The sequence below is a fragment of the Carassius auratus genome, chromosome 25, assembly GCF_003368295.1.
Source record: "Carassius auratus strain Wakin chromosome 25, ASM336829v1, whole genome shotgun sequence".
Taxonomy (NCBI): domain Eukaryota; kingdom Metazoa; phylum Chordata; class Actinopteri; order Cypriniformes; family Cyprinidae; genus Carassius; species Carassius auratus.
The window spans coordinates 3,881,599-3,906,221 of NC_039267.1; the positions used below are offsets into that span (position 1 = coordinate 3,881,599).

General features: G+C 37.7%; 2 pseudogenes; both read left to right on the forward strand.

Annotated features, from left to right (window-relative positions):
• Window positions 1-12,761, forward strand: LOC113042804 (Hermansky-Pudlak syndrome 5 protein-like; annotated as a pseudogene).
• Window positions 12,762-13,187: 426 nt separating this feature from the next.
• LOC113042805 (eosinophil peroxidase-like) overlaps window positions 13,188-24,623 on the forward strand; it is an 18,739-nt pseudogene continuing 7,303 nt past the window's right edge.

Genomic DNA, 24,623 nt, shown 5'->3' on the forward strand with positions numbered 1-24,623 from the left:
ATGGGAGGCCAGTTTCGGTGGAGAGTCCTGAGCACGCACCAGTTTAAACAGCTGCTGGCCTGCCCACCGCTGCCCCTTGTCTCTTACAAGTGAGCCTCATGCTCGTGACCTCATAAGTGTTTGTTTTCTGCCTCTATCTCAATTCTTTTCTCTCTGTGTATTTGTTGTGTTATTTCAGGAATGAGCCACATTTCAACCCGGCACAGACGAGTCCACAGTCTCTGGCTTCCCAAGACTCCTCCAGTTTGGGTAACCACCCCCTGTGCTTACAATAACACACAAGACCTTTAGTGAAGACACACTGTTTCATACCTGCTATCATGACTGTGATGATAAACGTCTCAGGTTAAAAGGTTTTTTGGTTAAAATTTAACTTGTGAATTGTGTGTGTGTTGTTTCTTAGTGATCAAAACCTACTCACCTGGACGGATTCGGCCATCTACATCTTCAACCCCTCACAGCGGTCAGGTTCTGCTGTGGACAGAGGTCAAAGGTGAGAGGTCATTGTTCAACCTATATCAGGTTTTAAATTAAATGAACACTTCACAATGCACAGAAACATATATTTACTCAAAAAACAAACAAATCGATGATAGATAGATAGATTAAATACATATGTTAAAACATATATTAAAGGTATAATAAATGTTTAAGTTTAACATATGTAATTAATAACTATTTAAAAAATGAATATTATTTTTATATAATATAATATATATATATATATATATATATTATATATATATATTATATATATATATAGGGGTGTAACGATACGCGTATTCGTATTGAACCGTTCGGTACGACGCTTTCGGTTCGGTACGCGGTACGCATTATGTATACCGAACGGTTCGTTGGAGTAATTAATTATATTTGAAAAAAAAAAAAAAAGAGAGAGAAAGAAATATAATGATATGCGTTCAACAAGGTAGCCCAATACCCAAACAACGTAACAGGCAACGCCCCTGACACTCCGAAGAAGAAAAAAACACCATCTTATATGTTTATGTTAGGCTACTCAGCAGGCGCTCGCTCACTCAGTACGCGCTGAAGGCTCGTTGCAAAATAGCCAATGCGTTTAACAGACTAGAAATGAGAAGATCCTCCAATAACCAACAGGTCTGGTGTTTGGGTGCACTTTGGATTCCCTTTAAGCTATAATGGTGATGGCAAGAGAGTGGTGGATAAAAAACAACGGTATGTCGCATCTGCAACATGACAGGGTACACCAGCGGATTACAAAAAAAAAAAAAAAAAAACCAGCGGGAATATCTGGGATATATGCGTCAGTACTATCTGGGAAAAGACGAAAAAAGGAGAAACATGCACGCAGCAAACTATCCCTGCAGCATTTAGACACTATAGCTTACAGGGAATCCAACCCAAACACCAGACCTGTTGGTTATTTTAGGATCTTATATTTCTGGTCTGTTAAATGCATTAGACATTTTGCAACGAGCCTTCAGCGCGTGCTGAGTGAGCGAGCGCCTTAGGGGCCGTTCACATATCGTGCCTAAAAACGCATGGAAAACGCTAAGCGCGTCTTTCTCCTCCTTTCCAAAGCGCTTCGGCAGAAGCGCTCATGAGGCGTCTGTCTTTGCTAAGCAACAATGACGTGCTCTCTCCATGAGACGCGGAAATTTCAGCGAAGGATAAATGGATTTGCAGCTCTAAAAATCGCTTGCAGTAGCTCTGCTACTAATTTATTTCAAAATTGCAATCCATATACAACTATGATCAGCTGTTCCTTCATCTTGGCTGAGCTCTCAACGTTGTTACGGGAAAGGATGAAGCTGATTGGTTGGTTCTTGTCACATGACCCGCGGTGCGCTTGCGGCATTCTGAAAAGTTGAGATGTTTTTACATTTTGCTGTATCTAAAACGTATCGAACCGAACCACCGAACCGTGACATCAGTGTATCGTATCGAACCGAACCGTGAATTTTGTGAACCGTTACACCCCTAATATATATATATTATATATATATATATATAAATATATATATATATATAAGTATTTTATATTTTAGCTATATATAGTATAAAAATAACTTTGTAAAAATCTTAATACATTTTACTTATTTAAAATATATTAATATTTATATATATTACAGCTCTTTATGGCTCTTTATCTGCCTTCCTAAAAAATGTGAATATAAAATAACCTTAATTTTGATAATGTAACAGAATTAACATAAAACATAAATATTTTAACAATACATTTTTAAAAAGTAGCAATATAATTTTGTATATATTTATTATTTTTAACATTTATAACAAAAAATAGATAAATAAATACTGTATGATGTCTTTTATTGTAAGACCTGATTTCTAGCTCTTGGATCTGTATCTGTCGTCTTTTCTCTATAGATGTGGTGGAGATTTCAGTTTTCCGTAATGAGTTATTTGTCTACACGGTGACGGGCGTTTGTCTCACCTGTCTCTGATGTCACCTGAGCGCTGTGTGGAGCGTCTGATGAAGAGGGAGAACTGGACGCTCGCCACCACCGTCTGCTGCATGTTTCAGCACGCCATTATTACATCCAGGGTACACATACAAGGACCAACACATGTGGTGTCCATACTGTGCAGTATGCATTAATATTACAAAAATGATTTAATCAACATTAAATATTACATTAGTACTCCATTCCAAATAAAGTATCACTCTTTTGCATCTCCTCCTTAGGCTAGGAAGTCCCTCCCCATTGATCGGTTGGAGCAACTTAAGGCTCAGCTAAACTCCGCCTCCCAGCAGCAGCTGATTGGTCAGCTGGAGGAAGTGATCAGCAAACTGGAGCCACTGGACTCCGCCTGCAGCAGCCGCAGGAGCAGTATTTCCTCACACGTGAGTCCCAAAACACAGGCATATATACAGATCAGAGGTCACGTTAAATGGAAAATTTTATATAATTGACGGAATATATTTTTTTTTAGCAGTGACGGAAAAATTTGAAAGCTTTCCGTCACTTTGACAGATTACATTTAGGGTGTGCTGTTGTAATTTATAAGTGTAATTCCAACCTGTCCAGTTGGTGGCGAAATCTGAGACTTTGTTTCATAACAAAAGTAACAAAGCACCGAATTTATTGGATGGGAGGCGCACTATATGTACTGTTCATTCATCAACTGAAAACCGCATCGATTGGGATTTAAGGATCAAAAATCGATCTTAAATAAAATCGATGAATTTCAGTTGGTTCATAAATGAGAATTACTAAATGTTTTTTGTTGTTGTTAGTGGCCTCTGCTGTCACTACAGTGTTGAACATGAACAGTCTCTGTTTATCTGTTCTAATCATAAATAAAATAATAAATGCATAAGCCTACATGCTCGTCCTATAGGTTTATGATTTAAAAATAAAAATTAGAACAAAAATACAAGCAATTAAATGACTGGAATGGAATTGTTACTAGTCTGTTCATCAGAAATGATGGATAATGTTAAAGTATAACGCAACTTCTGGTGCAGATGGATGTTTTTTAAAAATAAAAATATCTGTTGTTGGCAGGAGAGCTTCAACGTTTTGGACTGCGGCATCTACCGTGTCATCAGCCGACGAGGCAGCCAATCAGACGACGATGCCAACTCCCTCGCCAACCAATCGATGCTCGAGGAGGAGCGGCTGAGGGAGTTCAGTTTCACCGAGGAGGAGCAGGTGGAGAATGGTGAGACTGAGAGAGAGACACTGAGAGAAAACAGAAGATCGATTTCAGACCTAAAAGCCTGTTTCTGATTGTGATTCCGGCTCTCTCAGTGGAAATTACCACTCACATTTCATTATTGATCAGAAAGTATGGAAGCTTTTTATGCCATGGGATGAAAAAAAAAATAAAACGGGCAGTTGCAGCTTTCTATCTCTGTTTTTCCCTGAATTGCACTCAAATATATAAACTTGCAATTCTGACTTTTTTCAGAATTGTTCATTTCGCAAACTTATAATTTACTCTTTGCAAAGAGTTACTATTGCTGTCCCCGACAGGCCACACCACTCTCACTCCACACGTCATGTTCTCACGCCGTGAAAAATACATCACAGAGCAAAGGGAAACTGAAACACGCTGACAAACAAGACCGAGCAGGTTACTTCTGCTATGAAACAAGGTCTCCGAAACAATAAATAAATAATGTTTTGCCGCTCTTTTATGTGCCACGACAGATCAGCGTTCAAACGGCATGTCAACCAATCATCTCTTCCTCTTTACTGGTTATAGCAAGAAATAAACATGAATGAACATCAGAAGATATCTTGTTCTAACTGCGGGAAATCGTTAACTCAATACACACCATTTTCCATTTTTCAATACTAATCTACTCCCTCGTCTGTTTGTCTGACAAAATGGCAGATTCGCCGTTATGATTGGTCAGATCGCCTGTCAATCAAACTCCCCTGGTGAAGGGTCAGTTGTGAGATATAAACTTGCAGAATTGTGAAATAAAAAGTTGCAATTACTTGCTCTTTTTTTTTTAATCTCATGGCAAAAAAAATAAACAAACAGGCTTTCATAAGAGAGACTACAAAGATATTGTAATTACCCATTTTACTAATTTGACATATTTTGAATTAGGATATTAAACAAGGAAATAAAATTTAAACAGGGACTTGATTCTATTTATGTGTAAAAAAAGGATTAGCAAATAAAAGGCATTTTATTGGCAGATAACATACAACAGATGAATCGTTGACCATAAAACCAGGGATGAGTATTAAAATAGCAAATTTAGCAATTTTTATTTCCACATCTAAGCGAATATTTTGCACAAAGCAACAAACTCACCACCAATCAGAATTTAACTGATATTTAATAAACAGTTTGAATGTTCAATATGCTGTCGACCAAAATAAAAACCAATCAACTGACAAAAAAATGCAGTTTGTAGCTGGTCATGACAAAAAAATATCATTTTTAATATTTTGAATTATTTTAATAGTTTTATAGAGGTAATTGTATGTCAGTGTGTTGTATGTCATACATTGTGCAATAAAATCCACTAAAAACATCAATGAGCCCTTAGTTTTAATCATTTCTCTGGTGTTTTGGATGCTTAAATTCTTCTTTTTCGATCATTATTATCTGCTTTATTCTGTGCTTTTGCTCAATTATCACACATGTTCTGACTTGATTCTTTATCTCTTTTCAATCATCTCTTTATTATTTCATCTCCTCCTTTTGCTGTCCTGAAGACTCTCAGTCTGTGCGTGGAGAGGGCGACAGGTCAGACATCAGCTTGCAGTTTCTGCCGCTGCCTTTCCGCTCAAACCCCCACGAGTCGCCCCTGCAGGCTGTTCGAGACAGGTACACACACACACACACATCTTATTACAGCTGTCCCTAAAACTAATAATTTCACTTCCTCTTAAATTTCACACCAGACCCAGTTAGCTTTGCTCTGATTGGCTGGATCACAAGGAAGTAAAATTCCACTGAAGAGTCAAAATTCTATAGCTCTCATTAACATGCAGCTGCTGATACCCAGGTTATTTTTAACACTGTAACTTCCTGTTTTGACGCAGTGCCACATATTGCTTTGTCTCATTGTCTCATTTTATGGTGATGCCTGAGATTGGTAAGGTTACGAGTTATGTCTGCTCTTTGTTTTCTTTATGCAAAATCAGCAGCAATTTTATTTCCTTATATTTCGGGCGATCTTTCCTGATGTTGGTGACAATCGCTGTGTTTTGTGTCTGTGAATATGTGTACCTCAGCGTCTCCAGCTTTGTGAAAAAGACAACCGAGAAGATCAACACGCTTCAGATGAAACTCTGACCTGTGGCCTCGGCCTGACCTCAGGGAAGGGGTTCAAGGGGAGGTCATGGCCACAGTGACCCTCTTCCAGAAGAAGTCGAGCATGAGTCAGTCTGATTTACTTTCTGACTCCCCTATTGGTGTTTTCTGACTGCTGCTGTCGGTGATTTGTATATTGAGATTGTTTTATTGTTGTGTCTGATTGTCTCTCTGTTAGATTGAACACTGAGCAGTCCAGCTCGGAGTCTGAGCTGCCAGGAGTTGAGAGCCGCCACAAAGAAAGCCATGTGAGTTTAGAGGAGCGCTGCTTCGTACTGCTGTATACAGGCAGGAGATGTTCAGTTCGAGTTGAATTATAAAGCTGTTGAATGATGGCATATGGTACATTAATTAGAAATCATGCAATTGTTTGGAAATGTACTTTTTATTCAAAAAGGATGCATAAAATTGAAGAAAAGTGACATTTATAGTGTTAATTTTCATTTCAAACCAAATGCTCATCTTTATAACTTTCTGTGCATTAAAGGACCCTAAAATAATCTATCATGGTTTCCACAAAAATATGAATAGAACAAAAAGTATTAATACATTTACTTTTTGAGCAGCAATTCGGCATATTAGACTGATTTCTAAAGGATCGTGTGACACTGAAGACTGAAGTTATGGTGCTATTAAATTCAGCTTTGGCATTACAGAAAAAAAATGACATTTTACAATATATTTATATTAAAAGAGAAAACTATTTTTTTTAATTGCAATAATATTCACTGTTTTTTACTGTGTGCAGAATTGGTGAGCATACAACATTTAATTTAGTCATTAATTTAGTCATTTCCATAATTTGAACTGAATTTTTCAACCTCAAGTTTATAGATTAAAATGAAATACATTAATGCGAAAGCGAAATTATGTGTTTTATGTGCACAATTAGAAATAGAAGTTTTGCTACAGTTGTGTTTTAGCCATTTTCTGTTAATTTTAATAGCCTTCAGTGTGACAATTTTTTTTAAAAGTATGTTAAATTATATTTAGTCTCTCAATTAATATTAAGTCATAATTGGTATGTGTGTATAATAATGACAATTAATATTTTCCAAGTTCTTTCAGATGAAATATAGCATATCATACTATATGTAATTACTGCCCAATCTCTGTAGTTGCTTTAACCTGCCGCATTGTTATTAGAGTTGATATTTGTTCCTCTGCAGCTCTCAGATCCAGGACCCCATGGTCTTATTGGACCCTGTCTGTCTGAGCGATGTCCTTCGAGAGTGGGCTCCAGTTCTGGAGAGGGTCCTGGGTCCGGAGGATCACACCAGACCTACAGAAACAACAGCTCAAGAGGACAAGCCTCTGGAGGAAGAAGAGCTGGTTTCATCAATGTCCTGCTGTGTCGTGGTTCAGCCAGATATCTACTCTGCTAACCTGCATGAATCTGCATCCCTTACTGAAGCAGAGGAGCATGGGAGAAGCACCCCCTTGTTCCACCGCCCAGTCAGAGCGCTTTTCCCACCTCTGGCCAATCATGTTCGAACTAATACAGCTGTTTTCCCCCAAACCTCTGCCTCCTGACCTCCAGGCTGACCTCTCGCAGCTGGCCTGTCTTTATCTGGAGATGGGCTGTCCCGGTAGAGGAGGCATCGAAAGCGTGTGGTGTGTTCCTGAGGAGGTACTCTTCCTGTTGGACCAGGAGAGAGTGAGGAAGATGTGCACGCTGCGATACAGAGAGCACCGCGAGGTGATGAAGGCCTATTATTGCTGGCATGCTGGGTAAGCTTTTTACATCATAATTTTTTTTTTACATAACTGTAATAATTGGTGCATTTAAGTTCTCTAGGGAAGTTTGTATTTACTAGTTGGCAAGTCATAATTGCAGCTCTGGTCAGAGCAAAAAGTGAAACTAAAAACTGAAAGTTTTATAAAAAGTACAGACCAAAAAGTTTGGAAAAATTACTATTTTTAATGTTTTGAAAAGTTTCTTCTGCTCATCAAGCCTGCATTTATTTGATCAAAAATACAGAAAAAAACTGTAATATTGTGAAATATTATTACAACTTAAAATAATAGTTTTCTATTTGAATATACTTAAAAAAATAATTTATTCCTGTGATGCAAAGCTGAATTTTCAGCATCATTACTCCAGTCTTCAGTGTCACATGTAACATCAGTCGATCACATGATCATTTAGAAATCATTCTAATATTCTGATTTATTATGAGTGTTGGAAACAGTTCTGCTGTCGAATATATTTGATCAATAAAAGGTTAAAAACAACTGCATTTATAAAAAAAAAAAAATTATAATAATATATTTTCTTTACACTTTTTATCAATTTAAGACATCCTTGCTGAATAAAAGTATTGATTTTATAAAAAAAAAAAAAAAAGAAAATAAATGACTGACCCCAAATTACTGACCAGTAGTGTATATTGTTATTACAAAATATTGATATTTTAAAACATAGCTTCTTTTTTTTTTTTTTTTTTTTTTACTTTTTATTCATCAAGTATCCTAAAAAAGTATCACGTTCTGAAAAAATATTAAGCAGCAGAACTGTTTCCAGCTTTGATAATGAATCATCATATTAGAAAGATTTCTAAAGGATCATGTGATAATGATCCTAAAAATTCAGCTTTGCATCACAGAAATAAATGATCATTTAATGTATAATACATTTAAAAACAATTATTTTAAATTGTAATAATATATCACAATATTATTTTTTTTTTCTGTATTTTGATTTAGTTCAGTTTATACTAAAAAGAAAAAACAAAAACAACTTAAACAAAAACAATTTTTAATGTGTTTTTGCTTTTTTATGTTTTTATTCAGTTCCTGAAGGTGCTGTAAATTGAATCGTTAGATATTCGATCATAATTGTTCAGTACTATGGTATTTTGTCCATGGAACTGGATTTATTGTTAAATAAAAAAAAAAAATTTTTTAGCAAATCCATTTTTGAAATTTTTAACGACATTGTGGTAACCTCAATGCAGGTCCAGCTCATTAACACAATCTTTCCAACATGACTTAAATGTCCCTAATGAATCATTACACAGGCCTGCATTATATTCACTGTATTCATTGTGTTAATATGAATTCTCCTAATATTCCTCGGGGTGTTGTAGAGTTCACTCAGGCCAGTAAGGTGGTGGAGGTGATTCAGAAGGGCGATCTGCTGAAGTCTCTGCGCAGTCTGAGAGAACTTCAGCCCTGGAACGCACCTCTGCTACTCTCACACCTGTACAGGTGAGTTTAATTATTATTATGTATATCTAATGACAATATGGCCACCTGCAGACCTGAATATGTCATTTATATTGAATATAATGCTTCTTTTCTCTCTACAGACTCTATGATAAACACGGAGAGGTGGCTGTTCGTGCCTATCCGCAGTTCTATCCCACAATCCTCCCCTCTGACATCATGGCCATGGCTTTACCCAGCCACTTCCTGCCTTATCTGGACAATCTAGTCCAATCACGAGCCGAGCAGCAGCGGTAAGGCTGCGTACCATTATACAGTGTTTTATGATGTTTGTTTATCATAGCTGTAAAGTAGAGATCGACCGATATGGGATAAGTCAATCATTTCCATAAAATTTGTAGAGCATTTATCAAGCAGAATTTTTTCAAGTTTGTTGGAACATAAATGTAAACTTAAATATACATTTAAATAAAATAAATACAATTTTATAAAGAAAAATCAATTAAACTGAAAAATAAAAATAAATAACAGTAGTGCTGCAAACACATTAGCAACCAGCAACATTTGTGTTTGTTATAAATGACACAAAACATCTAAAGTGCATTCTACTTTCAAACTTACATCACAGTCTGTTCATTATTAAAATAAAGTACAGTCAACCAAACATATACAAGGTTACACTGGTCAGTTTAAATACACCGTAGTATACCGGTCCACTCTGCTGTTATGCCAAGGACGTTTTTGCTCATGTGAAGAGGATCATCTTTTCCGTCTAGTTTACATAAAAAAAAAAAATATATATAGTTTGACATTCAGATACATTGTGAATATGGAAACATTTGGATTTGTGCTGAACGAGACGTGAGTAATAACCTCCAAATACATCTAGTCAAACCCGGGCTCGCTCGTCCTCGTGTGCACGCACAAAAAAGTGCATAAAATGTTTGATGTGAAATAGCGCTTCATTGACTGCACAGCAAAGCCACAAGCACCAGAGTTACGTTTGGGATCATTTTATTTTTAATACTATAGTCTGATTTGAAAACATTGCAATTGCGTTTTAAAATACAACAAAGAGCACCACAAAACCGTTTAAAGAAGCGCATTCAGCGGTCTCCTCGACGGGAAACAGTCAACAAAGTAAAATAATCTCAAACGTATTGCATGCTCTCTTCATTTTATCAAATGATCATAATCACATCTATTCATTACAGTCCTGCTACTAGCATTTTATTCAGACTAAATCATTTAATTTGGGTGAGAAAGCTTTTTTTCCAAGTGGCTTTTGCACATAACAATAATACTGTTGCAGACGCATTTTGCAGCATTAAGGTTATTAATTGATCGTTAATTTAAACGACAATATATTACAAAATTACAAATATGGGCCTGATGTATCGGTCGACCTCTACTGTAAAGGATTTTGAATATATCCAATCAACTATTTCTGTCATCTGCCAGGTTGTCTTTCTTGGGCTCTCTCCTCCAGCCGGAAACTCTGCGACAGGATTGGCTGGAACTGGCGCTCTCCCATGATGCCCCACAAAAGAATGACACAATCACTGTTGACGGACAGCCCAGGTACAAAATAAAATATTAATTTATACGTAACCAGATTCCTCAAAAAAAATTATCTCTGTAAAATAAATTACATACGATATTTGTATCTTAAATATTTATAGTTTAATTTGATGAATGACTATCATGCATTTATAGGCTTTTTATGTATATTCAATCACTTGTACACCTTGTGCAATATGTGTATATATATGGTACTCCGTACCCTTTAAGAAAATGATGTATATATAAAGTCTCCTATGCTGTAGGTGGCACTCTCATTTCTTCAGCTGGGGTTATGGGCGTCTACTCTCTTTGCTGATTCGTCTGCCGGCTGATCTGGCCTCCAAACAGAAGATGCTGGAGGTGTGCAGAACTCATGGGTGAGTGTAGAATCAGACTGGACAGAATTGGATCAGAATGTGTAGTTGTGTGTGCTGTGACTGTGTTATTTGTCTCTCAGGTATTGGATGGGTTACCTGTACCTGTGCAGAGAGCTGCAGCGGCGGCCCGAGGCTTTCAGTGCCATCTGCAGACTGGACGACATGACACTACTAGAGGGGGATGATGGTACCACGAACACAGATGCTCTAAACTGTCAATACAAACTCACTTAATCTGTTTCGCTGTGGAGTTATTCTATGTCTGTAATGCCTCTCTCTTTGTCTTCCTGCAGGTATTGTACCTCAGTCTCTTGACGAGTGGGTGTTGTTTCTCCAGCTCTCACAGCAAATCAGTTCAAGCAGCGAAGCCCCGCCCACTTCAGCCCTTCCCAGCAGCCCCAATGGATCCTGCTCAGAAGACACTAACGGCACAAGCGATAGTTCTCCCGACCTATCAGACGCTTCGACTGACTGGAGCACTCGCGTCAGCCCGGAGAACATCATCCTGCGTCTGGTGCGGGTCTTCGGGCCGGACCGGGCCCTGACGGCCCTCCAGGAGCGCGGGATACAGGTCGATCTCAGCTCACGCTCAACGCTGGTCTGCGATCTGCTTCGTGTGGCTGAGAAGCGGCAAAGGTGAGAGCGTGGAAAATAATAGTGGGCTTTTCAGAAAGCAGTACACTAGTATTCGATGCACAAACGTACTGTTTCTTAAAATATAAGTATATAGAAAAATATACAATACTTAATGCTAGCATGTTAGTAGTCCAATATTAGGCGAATATTAGGCAGTGTACAGTACATACTGCGTTCGTAGTATGCTAATATATATGTTTTTGGAAAATAATAGGCAATGTAAATTATATAGGAAGTAGAATGGTAGTATTCCATTCTAAACAAGTCATTTTAGGAAAATATTAGGCATTGTATTGTTTATATGATTACGACAAAGTATTGTTTTTTTACATTTTGGAAAATAGTATGCAGGGTACAGTATATACTGCGCAGTGTACATGTATTGCATTCTTAAAGAAGGTAATGTTTAACAGTTCCTGTGCTCATGCATTCATTCCTCTTTGTTTTCTCTCTGATGTTTTAGAGCACTGATTCAGAGCATGTTGGAGCGCTGCGATCGCTTTCTGTGGTCTCAGCACGCTTAAGACCTCTGTGTCCACATGATCTCCACATATGCCTCCGGGACCCAGCGCTGCTCTCAGTATGGACACACTACGACCTGCCTTCAGTAGTTTGGGTCATGTATCTATAAAACAGTCTCTCTGTGATCAGCTGCCTTGCTGAAGATCATGTGGCAGATCAGCTGATTTCAGACTGATGCATTCCAGTCAATCTAACGCTGATTCCAATTCAACGTTTTTCACAGGAGCACTATGACTGTATTGTGCCGTAAATGGTGAAAGCATTGCGTTGGAATCACATGACTTGGTATAAACTGTTCTTCAGTGTTTTGTCCTGTTTCTTATTTAGCCATTTAAAAAGGTGCTGACACAGTATTAACCATGGGCTTTTTTAAATCATTCATAAATGCACATAAATCATCCTATTGAATTGAATGCAACAATTTATGTAAGAATAAGGCCCAATGTGTTTTCATGTGGTTTTAGAACTATGTAGAATATAAAATATATCCCTTATATATATATTTAATAGCCTTAATGAAAGTATTTGAGAACCTTGTGAAACAACGGAAAAACTAACAACACAGTGTTCTTTTAATCAGAGATAACTATAAATAATTGTGAATGTATGAACTAAAAGAGGTTTTGTAACTAATGCCATGTGGCTCAGCTGGTTTAACAGGCTGCTCTTAATGAAAAGCACAATAAATATTAGTTTCATGTTCATTAATAACCGCGTCGAAAGTGTCGTTCCTTTGAACGCATGACTGAGAGAATCTTTCTTCATCGCTCTTCATGCAAACTAACTTTATTTGAATGCATGAAGAGAGTCCTAACAATCGACCTGTGAGGATTTTATTAAGCTCATTATTTTCACACTGACACTAGATTTGGATTGTAAATGGATGTGCTGCGCTACACAAACATATCTTGTGCCAGCTTGACACTGGTTTCTTCTTCTGGTTTCGTCAGACGTGTGCTGCATCAAACCTGCCGAGAACAACAGCCTTTTAAAGTCATCGACCTGGAATCCCCGAAGTTCTCCTCACTTTCCAATTTCTCTTATCAGAACGGTCTGTTTTTCTCTGTTGCTCCACTGACCTCTTTTCCAGGTGTGTCTTCTATCAGATCGTCCCTGTGCCAGCAGAAGTGTCATCCACAGGTGGGCAGAAAAAGATGGATTACGGGAAGCACTGACAACAAACCCCCAACACTAAATGTTAAAGAAGCAGTTCACCTAAAAATGAAAATTACCTTAAAATGTATTCACCCTTGAAATGAGCACTTGAAATGAGTTCTTTATCAGAAATTATTTGAAAAAAATTTAGCATTGTATGTCTTGTTCACCAGTGGATCCTCTACAGTGAATGGGTGCCGTCAGAATGAGAGTCCACACAGCTGATAAAAACATCACAGTAATCCACACCACTCCATCAAATAATGTCTTGAGAAATGAAAAACTGCATGTTTGTCATTTTAATTTTTGACCATTGTTCCAGCTAAACTACACATCCATAATACATAAAATATGGACTGATCAAGAACTGTTTATAAGCCGAAACAGCCCTTAATTAATATATGGGTGCATTTTGTTGTGAGAGGACAACATGAGATGAACTTTTTCACTGAAGGAAGTGTTAATATAATATGGACTTCTATTTTAGCCAGAAGCAATGGTTTAATGTTATTGTGATGTTTTAATCAGCTGCTTGGACTCTCGTTCTGACGGCACCCATTCACATCCATTGGTGAGCAAGTGATGTAATGCTACATTTCGCAAAAACTGATGAAGAAAGAGAACTCTTATTGAATTAAAGTCTTATCTAAATCAAATTTATCATCATGCTTGTGATTGGTTTAAATGGTGATTTTGTTTTTGGTATTTTTAATATTTTTGTGCAACAAATTTACATTTTTTGCTTGTTGTCTGTTAAAGTGTATCTTCTATGTGCTGCCTTCTTGGCCAGGGCGCACTTGTAAAAGAGATCTCAATGTGATTTCCTTCCCTGGTAAAATAAAGGTAAGTAAATAAATAAATAAGAAACTCATCTACATCTTTGATATCCTGTGAGTGCATACATTTTGAGCAAATATTCATTTTAGATGATCTGTTCCTAGGTTCAGTATGTGTCATCCTACAGCATTAGTTCAATTAGTTCAAATCATTTTCTTTGAGTTTTGTTGAGAAAACCTGTGTTTTTACTTAACTTAGACCATAATAAGATCATAAAACTCCCACAGAATTTCAAGGATGACCCTAAGCTCTATCAGTGGCTCTCTGTGACTTCCACGAGGAGTGATTGTGTCGATAACCCCGTTAGATAGAGCGTGATGTGTTTGGATGGAGAGCTCATTAGGGCGAGACAGTCACTCTGTGTGTGTTGGGGATCGTTTGATGTTGAATTGTTGTCACCAGTCACACAGATAACAGAATTCTGCACATACCTGCAGACCAAAGCCAGCATATAAAACTCCTTCTCACACGCATAATTACACAGAATTGTACAGTCACACAATGTAATAGTTGCTGATGTATTAGTACTTCCATATTTAAACACTTAACTGAACATATTTATTTTCTGTATTCATTGTTATTTATCTACAATATTTTTGTACATTAATGTGCACATCTGAAGCAAGAACAAGAGTGAGTATAGAAGACCGTGCAGATGGATACGACGTGCTTGGTAGGTGCATCAAAAATTACACAAATATTATTTTTGATATAAATATTTATAGTAATATTGTAATATATAGTAGCTGCCTAATTCTGCTATATATAATGTTTCGTTTTGTTCTTGTTAGTGTGTGTTTGTGTGAGTGTGTGTGTATATATATATATATATATATATATATATATATATATATATATATATATATATATATATATATATATATATATATATATATATATATATATATATATCTTAAAAAAATTAATTGTACATTTAAAATACAGCATAATCATTTTTATTTCATAATAGTATTTTGGGTTTTATAGTTTTTTTTAAATTATTATTTATTTTTTATTTTTTGGTATAGCACTGATTCTTGAGACATGGGATAAAACATGTCCAGCAATTGTAACTGCTATTAGGTTCAAAAATAAAAATGTTTTTGAATGTAAATGTTATGTGGGATTAATAATAGAATGTAACGTTGAATACAATTATCCCCTTCAGTTTAATTTAATCATTATTTTATCAAATCTTATTTTCACTTATTGTCTTCTCACTACATCAAAACCTGTGTCCACAGAGAAAGGTTCAATCGTTACGCAATAAAATGGATAAAAATGTTTTTTAATTATGAAAAAGAGCTTGTTTTATTAATAGCAACACTTAATAATATCTTGTATCAAAGCAAGGTTGTTTTTCAAGGAGATTCGTGTTTCATAAGGTTTCAAGGTTGTGTCTCAACTTTTTGTCAGACATTCATTAAAATAAGTGCTTTCAGAAGATTAATCCTTTAAAAAAATTCAATTTTTTGTTTGCATTATATTACATTATATATTTATGTGTACTGTGTATGCTTATTACGCATGTATAAATACAGTATATATTTTATAAATTTATATATTCATATTCTTATTTAAACCTGTTTGGTTTATTAAGTATCAGCAGGCTAATACATGTATATTATTCTCATCGCAGGAATCTTCCTCATGCTTGATTATATCTATACTTCTGATATTGTGTCTGCCGCTGTCAGCCACATCTCATTTTCCTTCCCAGAATGCAACAGGTACCAAAGTATACTCTATAGATCCAGTTAGAATTATGGTTCAAAAAAAAAAAAAAAGAACTTTAGAAATTTGTAGCTTCTTGCTTTCTACAACTGTCAGTTACATGCTGTATATAAAGGTCACAGTAAGACATTTGAATTCCATTATTGCATTTTTGTCAACTCTGATATTAAAACTGAATGCCAGTTTTTGAGATGAATATTTAGCGGTGTTTTTTAGTGTATTTGGGATCTAGTTTCATCCAGGAAGCTTTACGCAGAGCCAGAGAGCTGACAGACGCTGCGTACGCTCACACCAATGACAGGTGACACTTACTCAAAGTCAAAGCTCATTTGATTTAAGTATCCACCAATCAAATCAATAAAAGAAACTGAGTCAAAATAGACCCAAATGAGTCACGAGTTGTCATAAAATTAGATTACATGGGTATAAAATGATTTATTTTCTATATTATGCTTTCTGTCTGCTTTCTATCAGGGTGAAGACGTCCGTATCAGAGGGTTCTGTGCGACCCAGTGACCTGCTGGCCTTGTTTAAACAAACCGGCCCTAAAACCAGAAGCCATGTCCGATCTGCTGAGTTTCTGGATAATACTGTAGAGCTGATTAGAGAGATGGTTTACACGAACTCCATGGATAAACCCGACCCCACTGGTACACACACACACATTTGGGTCATTTACAAATACATGATTTTGAAGTCATATCAACTTCTGATGTGTGCGTTTCAGAGCTTTTAAGTGCAGAAGACATGGAGAGCATACTGCAGGTTACAGGCTGTTCCTCAGAGACAATGAGCCCCGTGTGTAAATCTGACTGTCTGTCCAAACGTTACCGTACTATCACAGGACACTGCAACAACAGGTGCACTCGATATCAACATATATCATTGTTCATTCAGTCTCTGTTCTCAGAAAGCATCGTATTTTCTCTTATCAATGCTGTTTTTCACTGTGCAGAGAAAACCCTCAATGGGGGGCGGCAAACACTGCTTACACCCGCTGGCTTTCGCCGGAGTACGAGGACCCTCGAGGAGCCCCCAGGGGCTGGAACCCAAAACACACCTACCACAACCACACACTACCACCTGTAAGAGTGATGTCATCACAGTTGTTGTTCTGGCTTTTATATAATGTTATTGATTTTCTTCTTGAAATTTGAAATTAAGTGTGCTTTATTAGCCTGAAAAATACATTAACATTTATAATGTTAAAGTGTTTACATATAATGAGATATTTTGCATAATAATACATAATCTATACAATGGGAAATGGTGCCAAATTGGTTAAATAAATAAATAAATAAAACAACATTACAAATTACATTATTATTATTATTATTAAAATGGTTCAAATATAAACACAATTACTAAAATAATTCATTATTATCAAAAATGTGTAATAAAATAATATTAAATTATAAATTAATCCTAGTGCAACAATAAACAAAATTTTAGTCTTTTAATTTAATTAAATTATAAACGATAAACTATTATGGCTTATTACTGCATCGATGCAAAATCATCCACATCCACAGCATCACTATGTATCATAGATATGATTGATTTTTAACACCCCTCTTAGTTTGTTGCATAAAAATTCACTTTTTATTAAATTAAATTAAATAATAAAATGTATGCATTTAGCAGACGCTTTTATCCAAAGCGACTTACAGTACATTCAGGCTATAAATATTTACCAACCTGTGTTCCCAGGGAATCAAACCCCCAACCTTGCGCTTGATAAAGCAATGCTCTACCAATTGAGCTACAGGAACACTTTTTATACTTTTTTTGTTCTTTTTCACTTTTTTGTCACTTTCTTATAATTTAATATTCTACAGAACCTTCTTTTACTATAAAGAACCTATTGTGAAATGGAAAGATTCCATGTTAAAGGTTATTCATAGAACCATCAATGCCAATAAAAACAAAAAACAAACTGAAGATAAAATAAGACCAAATAAGTCTTCCGGATTCAATCAGATCTTATTGTCTCTGTGCAGGTCCGCAGCGTGTCGCAGGAGGTTCTGTACACTCATAACGAGAACATCTCTCTGGACATGTCTCTGTCTCATCTGCTGGTGGAGTGGGGTCAGTGGATCGATCATGACCTGACTTTGACCCCTCAGAGCCCCAGCACAGCAGCCTTTAAGACCGGAGCGGACTGCACACGAACCTGCAGCAGAGACACACCGTGTTTTCCAATACAGGTGCGTATTACACCCTGATAACAAGGACTGCCCCCTAATAGTCGACTAACTATTGCGCCGGAGCGCTCACTTGCTCTTAAAATACTCACATACAGATAAGAGTAATACTTTTTTTTAATCTGTAAAGACTCTACGTTTATTTGTGTGCTCTCAAAATAACATAACAACATTGTGCTTTTGTAAAATAAAGAAAGCAAACATGACGCACTTTCTGCCATCTCGGTCTCTGATAACTTTAATGAGGCACGTATATAGCACTATACTGTGTATTGCTGTGCACCCAAAGCGCTTTACAATCATATGAGGGGTCTTTCCTCAACCACCACCAGTGTGCAGCATCCACCTGGATGAGTACAGCGACGCCAAGTGCGCTCAGCACACACCAGTTACAGGTGGAGAGGAGAGAGAGTCATAGAGTCAGTCGAGTGGATGGAGATGATCAGGAGGCCATGATTGACAACCAGTGGAGGGAATTTGGCCAGGACACCGGGGAAACACGCCTACTCTTTACGAGAATTGCCATGGGATTTTTAATAACCACACAGAGTCAGGACCTTATCTGAAAGACAGTGGGTTTTTTTACGGTATAGTGTCTCCATCACTATACTGGGGCATTAGGACCCACACAGACCACAGGTTGAGGACCCCTACTGGACTCACTTACATCTGTTCCAACAACAACCTAGTTTTTTCAGGAGGTCTCCCATCCAGGAAATGACCAGGCCCAACCCTGCTTAGCTTTAGTAGACAACTATTGACTCTCGCTGGGATTTGGCTACACTCCCTTCGAGTGGCCAGACATGAAGCTTTACAGTTCATTTCTTTATTCAACCAGGTTAAAACCTCATTGAAATTAAAATCTATTTTTCAACAGTGACCAGGCCAAGAAAGCAGCAATAAATAACACAGCATATATAAGTTAACATTACAACACAAAACAAAAATCAAAGATCACAACAGCAATTCACCAAAGGATAAAACACACTGCTTGTTAAAAGTAGCTTAAAAAAAAGTCAAATCTTGCCCTGTGCCTGTGAGAGAAGGTGGTATTCTCTCCTCAGTGGTATTGATAAAGGTGCTGCAGATAGTAGCTGGATCATCTCCCGAAACCAGACTTGGTTCCTCTAAAGAGGGGCCACAAGGAGAAGAGACCACATTGTGTCCCTAATTCGCCTAATAAACTGGGGTAGCTGGGGTTTGAGAGGAAAGCATATAGACGGGTGTTGGGCCAATTGTGGCCCTGAACATCCCGCTGTCTTGAAAACTAGGTTGGGAGGCGAAGAGGTCGAACTCTTGCCCTGCCAAAAAGCTGACCAGATCATCTGAACTGTCTGGGGATATAGCATTCATTCCCCTGTAGCTACTTTGTCCCTTGACAAAATATCTGCTTCATGTCTGTTCCTGCTTCAGTCTGCCCAACAAATGATCCGCTCGTAGTGAGAGGAGTTCTCTCTGTGCCGTTTTGAGTCATCCTGTAAAGGGTACGTGACCCGAGGCCTCCTTGGTGGATGATATAGGTTACCAAAGTCATGCTGTCCGAGTGGACCAGGACGTGTTCCCCCTTGAAGGCTTGCAGGAATGTTTTCAGGGCCAGCAAACAGCCATTGTTTTGAGGCAGTTGTTATGTTGGCATCGCTCGTTGGTCGACCCGGATTGCCCTCGTACAGAGCGCCCAAGCCCAAGCTGGAGGTGAACGAAGGTCTTACAGGTTTGGAATGATGTGAAGGTGCATAATTACTGACAGATTTTTTTCTTTTTTGGATGAACTATCCCTTTAATAAATTTGTGATTAGTTAACTAACGCTTAGAATGAATGACTACTAGTCGACCAGAAAAGGCAGCCCTACTTAAAACAGATGCTGGTTCATACACACTCTGAACATCTGTTCCTTCTTCTTCACATTCAGATCCCTCTCTCCGATCCTCGCACGGGGACTCAGAGCTGCATGCCGTTTTTTCCGCTCTGCTCCCAGCTGTACGGTTCCACTCGGTCACCGGGAGCAGCTGAACGCTATCACGGCATTCGTGGACGCCAGCATGGTGTACGGGAGCTCGGATGGGCTCAGCGAGGCCCTCAGAAACCTCTCGTCCCCCTCTTGGCCTGCTCGCCGTCAACCAGCTCCACTCAGACCAAGGGCTCGGCTTCATGCCTTTCCTGACCCGCACGCAGATGAACCTTGACCCCTGCGGCCCACGGGAGCGGATCGACCCCGTCCCACTCTCAGAGACACAGCAAAGACTCAACATATCCATGGGGAACAGATCGTTCTGTTTCCAAGCAGGTTGTAGGCATTTTTCTGATTATTCTGATTATTTATTCTGATTTTTTTCATGTTGACTTTAAAGCTATTAAAGCTATTAAAGCTAAAACACCTTATTAAAAAAGGAAAATAAGTCCCTATTTCGGTCATTTTATTAAAGATGTCCCAGATAGGTCTTCACTTTGATTCTTTCTGATTTAAACTGGCCAGTTGATGAGCTGTTTTTGTGTGTGTGTCTCAGGTGACTCCCGGGCCAATGAGCACTTGGGTATGATCGCTTTGCACACGCTCTTTCTGAGAGAACACAACCGATTGGCTGAGGAGCTTCACAAGCTCAACCCACACTGGAGTCCGGACACACTGTACCAGGAGGCCAGAAAAATACTGGGCGCAGTCCACCAGGTGAGAAGATAAAACCTGAAAAACATAATAAAAGGTTACTTCACCTATGCATGTCTCTGACTTGCTGAATCTTGTTTGGAAGATCTTGACATGGGATCACTACTTGCCCCGAGTCCTGGGACACAGTGCTTACCTGGCCCTCATGCCCCTATACAAAGGTTACGACCCCACGGCTGACCCCAGCATCTCAAACATTTTCTCCACCGCTGCCTTTCGGTTTGCACACGTTACCGTGCATCCGGTTGTGAACCGCCTCGGACCTGATTACCGGTTGAGCCCTGAGCACCCGGCTCTGCCGTTACACCACTCTTTGTTTGCATCCTGGAGAGTCGTGCAAGAAGGTTTGTTTCACACACACACACACACACACACACACACACACACACACACACACACACACAGTTAAAGGGACAGTTAACCCAAATATTAAAAGCATCTTAGGTGTATATGACTTTTTTCTTTCAGACGAATCCAGTCTAAGCTCTATTAAAATGGTCTTTCAAGCTGTTTAATGGCAGTCAATGGGTGTTGCAGTGCATCAGTCCAAAAGAAGTGCAATAAAGCGCATCCATCCATAATAAACACAGGGGGTGAACAAAGACCTCCTCTAGTGAATCGATGCGTTTTGTAAGAAAAAAATTACCATATTTAAAATGTAGCAACACACAAGCACGTAGAGCAATAGTGCTGATTTTGTCCCAAATATCAAAAATTATATTAAGTGTCAGTTTTTCAAATTGAGATTTATACATCATCTTTATAAGGATCTGACAATATTTGGCCGAGATACAACTATTTGAAAATCTGGAATTTGAGGGTGCAAAAATTCAAAATACTGAGAAAATCACATTTAAAGATGTCCAAAGGAATTCTTAGCAATGCATACCACTAATCAAAATTAAGTTTTGATATATTTACGGTAGGAAATTTACAAAATATCTTCATGGAACATAATCTTTACTTTATATTCTAATGATTTTTGGCATTAAAAAAATAATAATTTTGATCCATATAATGTTTTTTTGGCTATTGCTAAAAATATATCCCAGCGACTTAAGACTGGTTTTGTGCTCCAGGCTAACAAATGTGATTTTCAACAGTTCAGTAAATAGTTGATATTGTTATATTTTAAACACAAATTATGTGTTTTTGCTCAATTTTGCAGGAGAATTAAGGCATGTCTTCGAGCAACACAGCGGTGTTTCATTTCTAAATTAATCCGCTTTTAGAACAAATTGTGTGAATCAATGATTCAAAGACCCATTTATAAATGAATCAGCTGTGTGAATGAATCAAATGAATGAATGATTCATAAAAACATTTACCGCCACCTACTGGCAGATTAAGTTTTTTTTCATCATTTCATTAAAAATAATAATGATAATAAAAATAAAAACATAAACATGTCATCATTTACTCACCCTCATGTTGTTTCAAACCTTTCTTTTGTGGAGCATAAAAGAAGGTATTTTGTACTCAACAGCATGACGTTATGATGCATAATGAGTGTTCTTGTGTGCAGGTGGCATTGATCCTGTGCTGCGTGGTTTGCTGTTGTCCCAGCTAAACTGCAGACAGCAGATCAGATGATGGTGGAGGAACTGACCGAGAGGCTCTTCCAGGCTCAGGGAGGGCTGCCTCTCGACCTGGCGGCCGTTAAACCTGCAGAGGGGACGAGATCACGGCCTACAAGGTGCCAGTCAGCAGGCTGTCATTAGTTGAGCATAGTGAGCTGCTTCGCCTACATAGGCAACTGGCTTCTGAGGGAGCATCCTAACTGAAATGAAATCTCATAAGTGAGGGATTTGAATTGCTGAAGTGCACAAGAGACTCGACTAATGGTTGCATTTGATTCTGATATACTGGTAACATAATGATGCAACACTCTACTAAGCATAATATGGCTTTTCGATTATTTAAATTTGTTTGTGCAACAGAAATCAAGTTTTCTCAGCTAGAAGCACCTGTATTCACATGCTTGCACTGAGTATTTTTCAGGCAAATTATAGGATATATAGGATAAAATTGGCTTGTATTTTGTCAGTATGTGACTTAAAACACTACAAATAGCACTACTCGCAAGATTTAGTTGTATATTTATTGGATTTAAATATGTTTTAATTATATGCATTATATGCATTTCTTTCTCTCTCTCTGCAGGTTACAGTGCGTGGCGAGAGCTCTGCGGTCTCTCAGCTCCTGTGAATGAGTCTGATTTAGCAGGCAATTCTGGGTAATGGAGTTCTGGCCAGGAAGCTGCTGCATCTCTATGGAACAGCTAAGAACATAGACGTGTGGGTCGGGGCCATTTCAGAGCCGGCTCTGCCCGGGGGCCGTGTGGGGCCGCTGCTTGCCTGCCTGATCGCCAAAACAGTTCGAAGCGCTCCGAGACGGTGACAGGTAATGTGATATTCCACTTCCTGTAGGGTCTATATTGAGTTGTCAGTTTGGGTGTGATATGAAATGTGTTTAGGTCTGGTGGCAGAATGAAGGTGTGTTCAGCTCCGCTCAGAGAGACGCGCTGCGCACCACATCTCTGTCTCGCATCATTTGTGACAACACACACATCCAGTTGGTGCCCTTTGACCCTTTCGCGCACACACTCCACCCAGACGAGCTTCTGCCCTGTGCACACATCGGCCACATGAACCTCTCAGCGTGGAGAGAACCTGACACCGGTATTAGCGACCGAAAACGTGAAAACAATCAAATGATCCTTTTTATTTGGATGTGTGTTATTCATATTCTGCCAATATTTGGGTCTCATTTTCAGACCTGGTCTGTGGCGCGGTCCCGCGCTTGAGTCTGGGTTTCTCTGTTCTGTGTGAATCTGCGGTGATTATCAGTGTCCTGCTGGATACCTGCTTCAGGGAGCCACACAAATCACCTGTGACCCCAACACCCAGCTGTGGACCCCACAACCGCCCACCTGCCTAGGTTCAGTTCAGTTAAACATTTAACTTTAATGCTACAGTAAATGTTGTATGAAAGATTACATAGTTAATGTAAATAAAATAGTGCATTTTAATTATACAGTATTACACAGTTAATATAAAAAAAATTCATAACTAATTAAATGTCAAAGTAAATTTGGAAATTGACTGATCCATCTGACACCAAATTTATTAAAACAATGTTTATATACTAAATATACTTATATATAATATAAAATATAAGAATGTATATGTAAATGTATGCACACACAAATATTTTCATAATAAATGCTGTATGTGCTTGTTATTAACATATTCATAATAAATATACACATACTGTACGTATCATATTTTAAACAAAAACTTTTATTTTGGATACGATTAATTATTTGACAGCACCATTAAAATATTAAACTTGACTGATCCACCTTGGCACCCAATTTATTAAAACATTGAACATGTTGGACATTCATGTACATTATTAAACTAAATATTAAATAACAATATTACATTAAATATAAAAAAGTATTACATTTACTAGTAAATGTTAATAATAAAATGTTAAAACAGTTGATATTAAATATTAAATAAATAAAAAAGTATAAGTACGCTTTATTGGTTATTTAAGAATTATTGAATGTTCCACTCATTTCTTTTGGACATTAATGGACACTCTTTAAATTAAATGAATTATATTAAAATGACATATAAATAATTTATTAAATATTAAATTAAATGGTAAATATTAATGATAAAATAATAATTAACTATTAAATAAAATAAAAATGTAATATAATTTAGAAATTGACATCCATTTGACACAAAATGTTTTAAAAATATTTTTTATTTTTTGGTCATTTCAGATATTGATGAATGTTCTGCTCATCCCGTTCCGTCTGTCCTCCACACCTGCAGTGCTTGAACACACCTGGAGGTCACACCTGCACCGGTGAGCAGACTCTGCCGTTTCCTCAATCCATGGCATATAATCACATAAATGAGCTATTGTTTGTTGCATATGCAGAACCTGCAGCTCCGCCC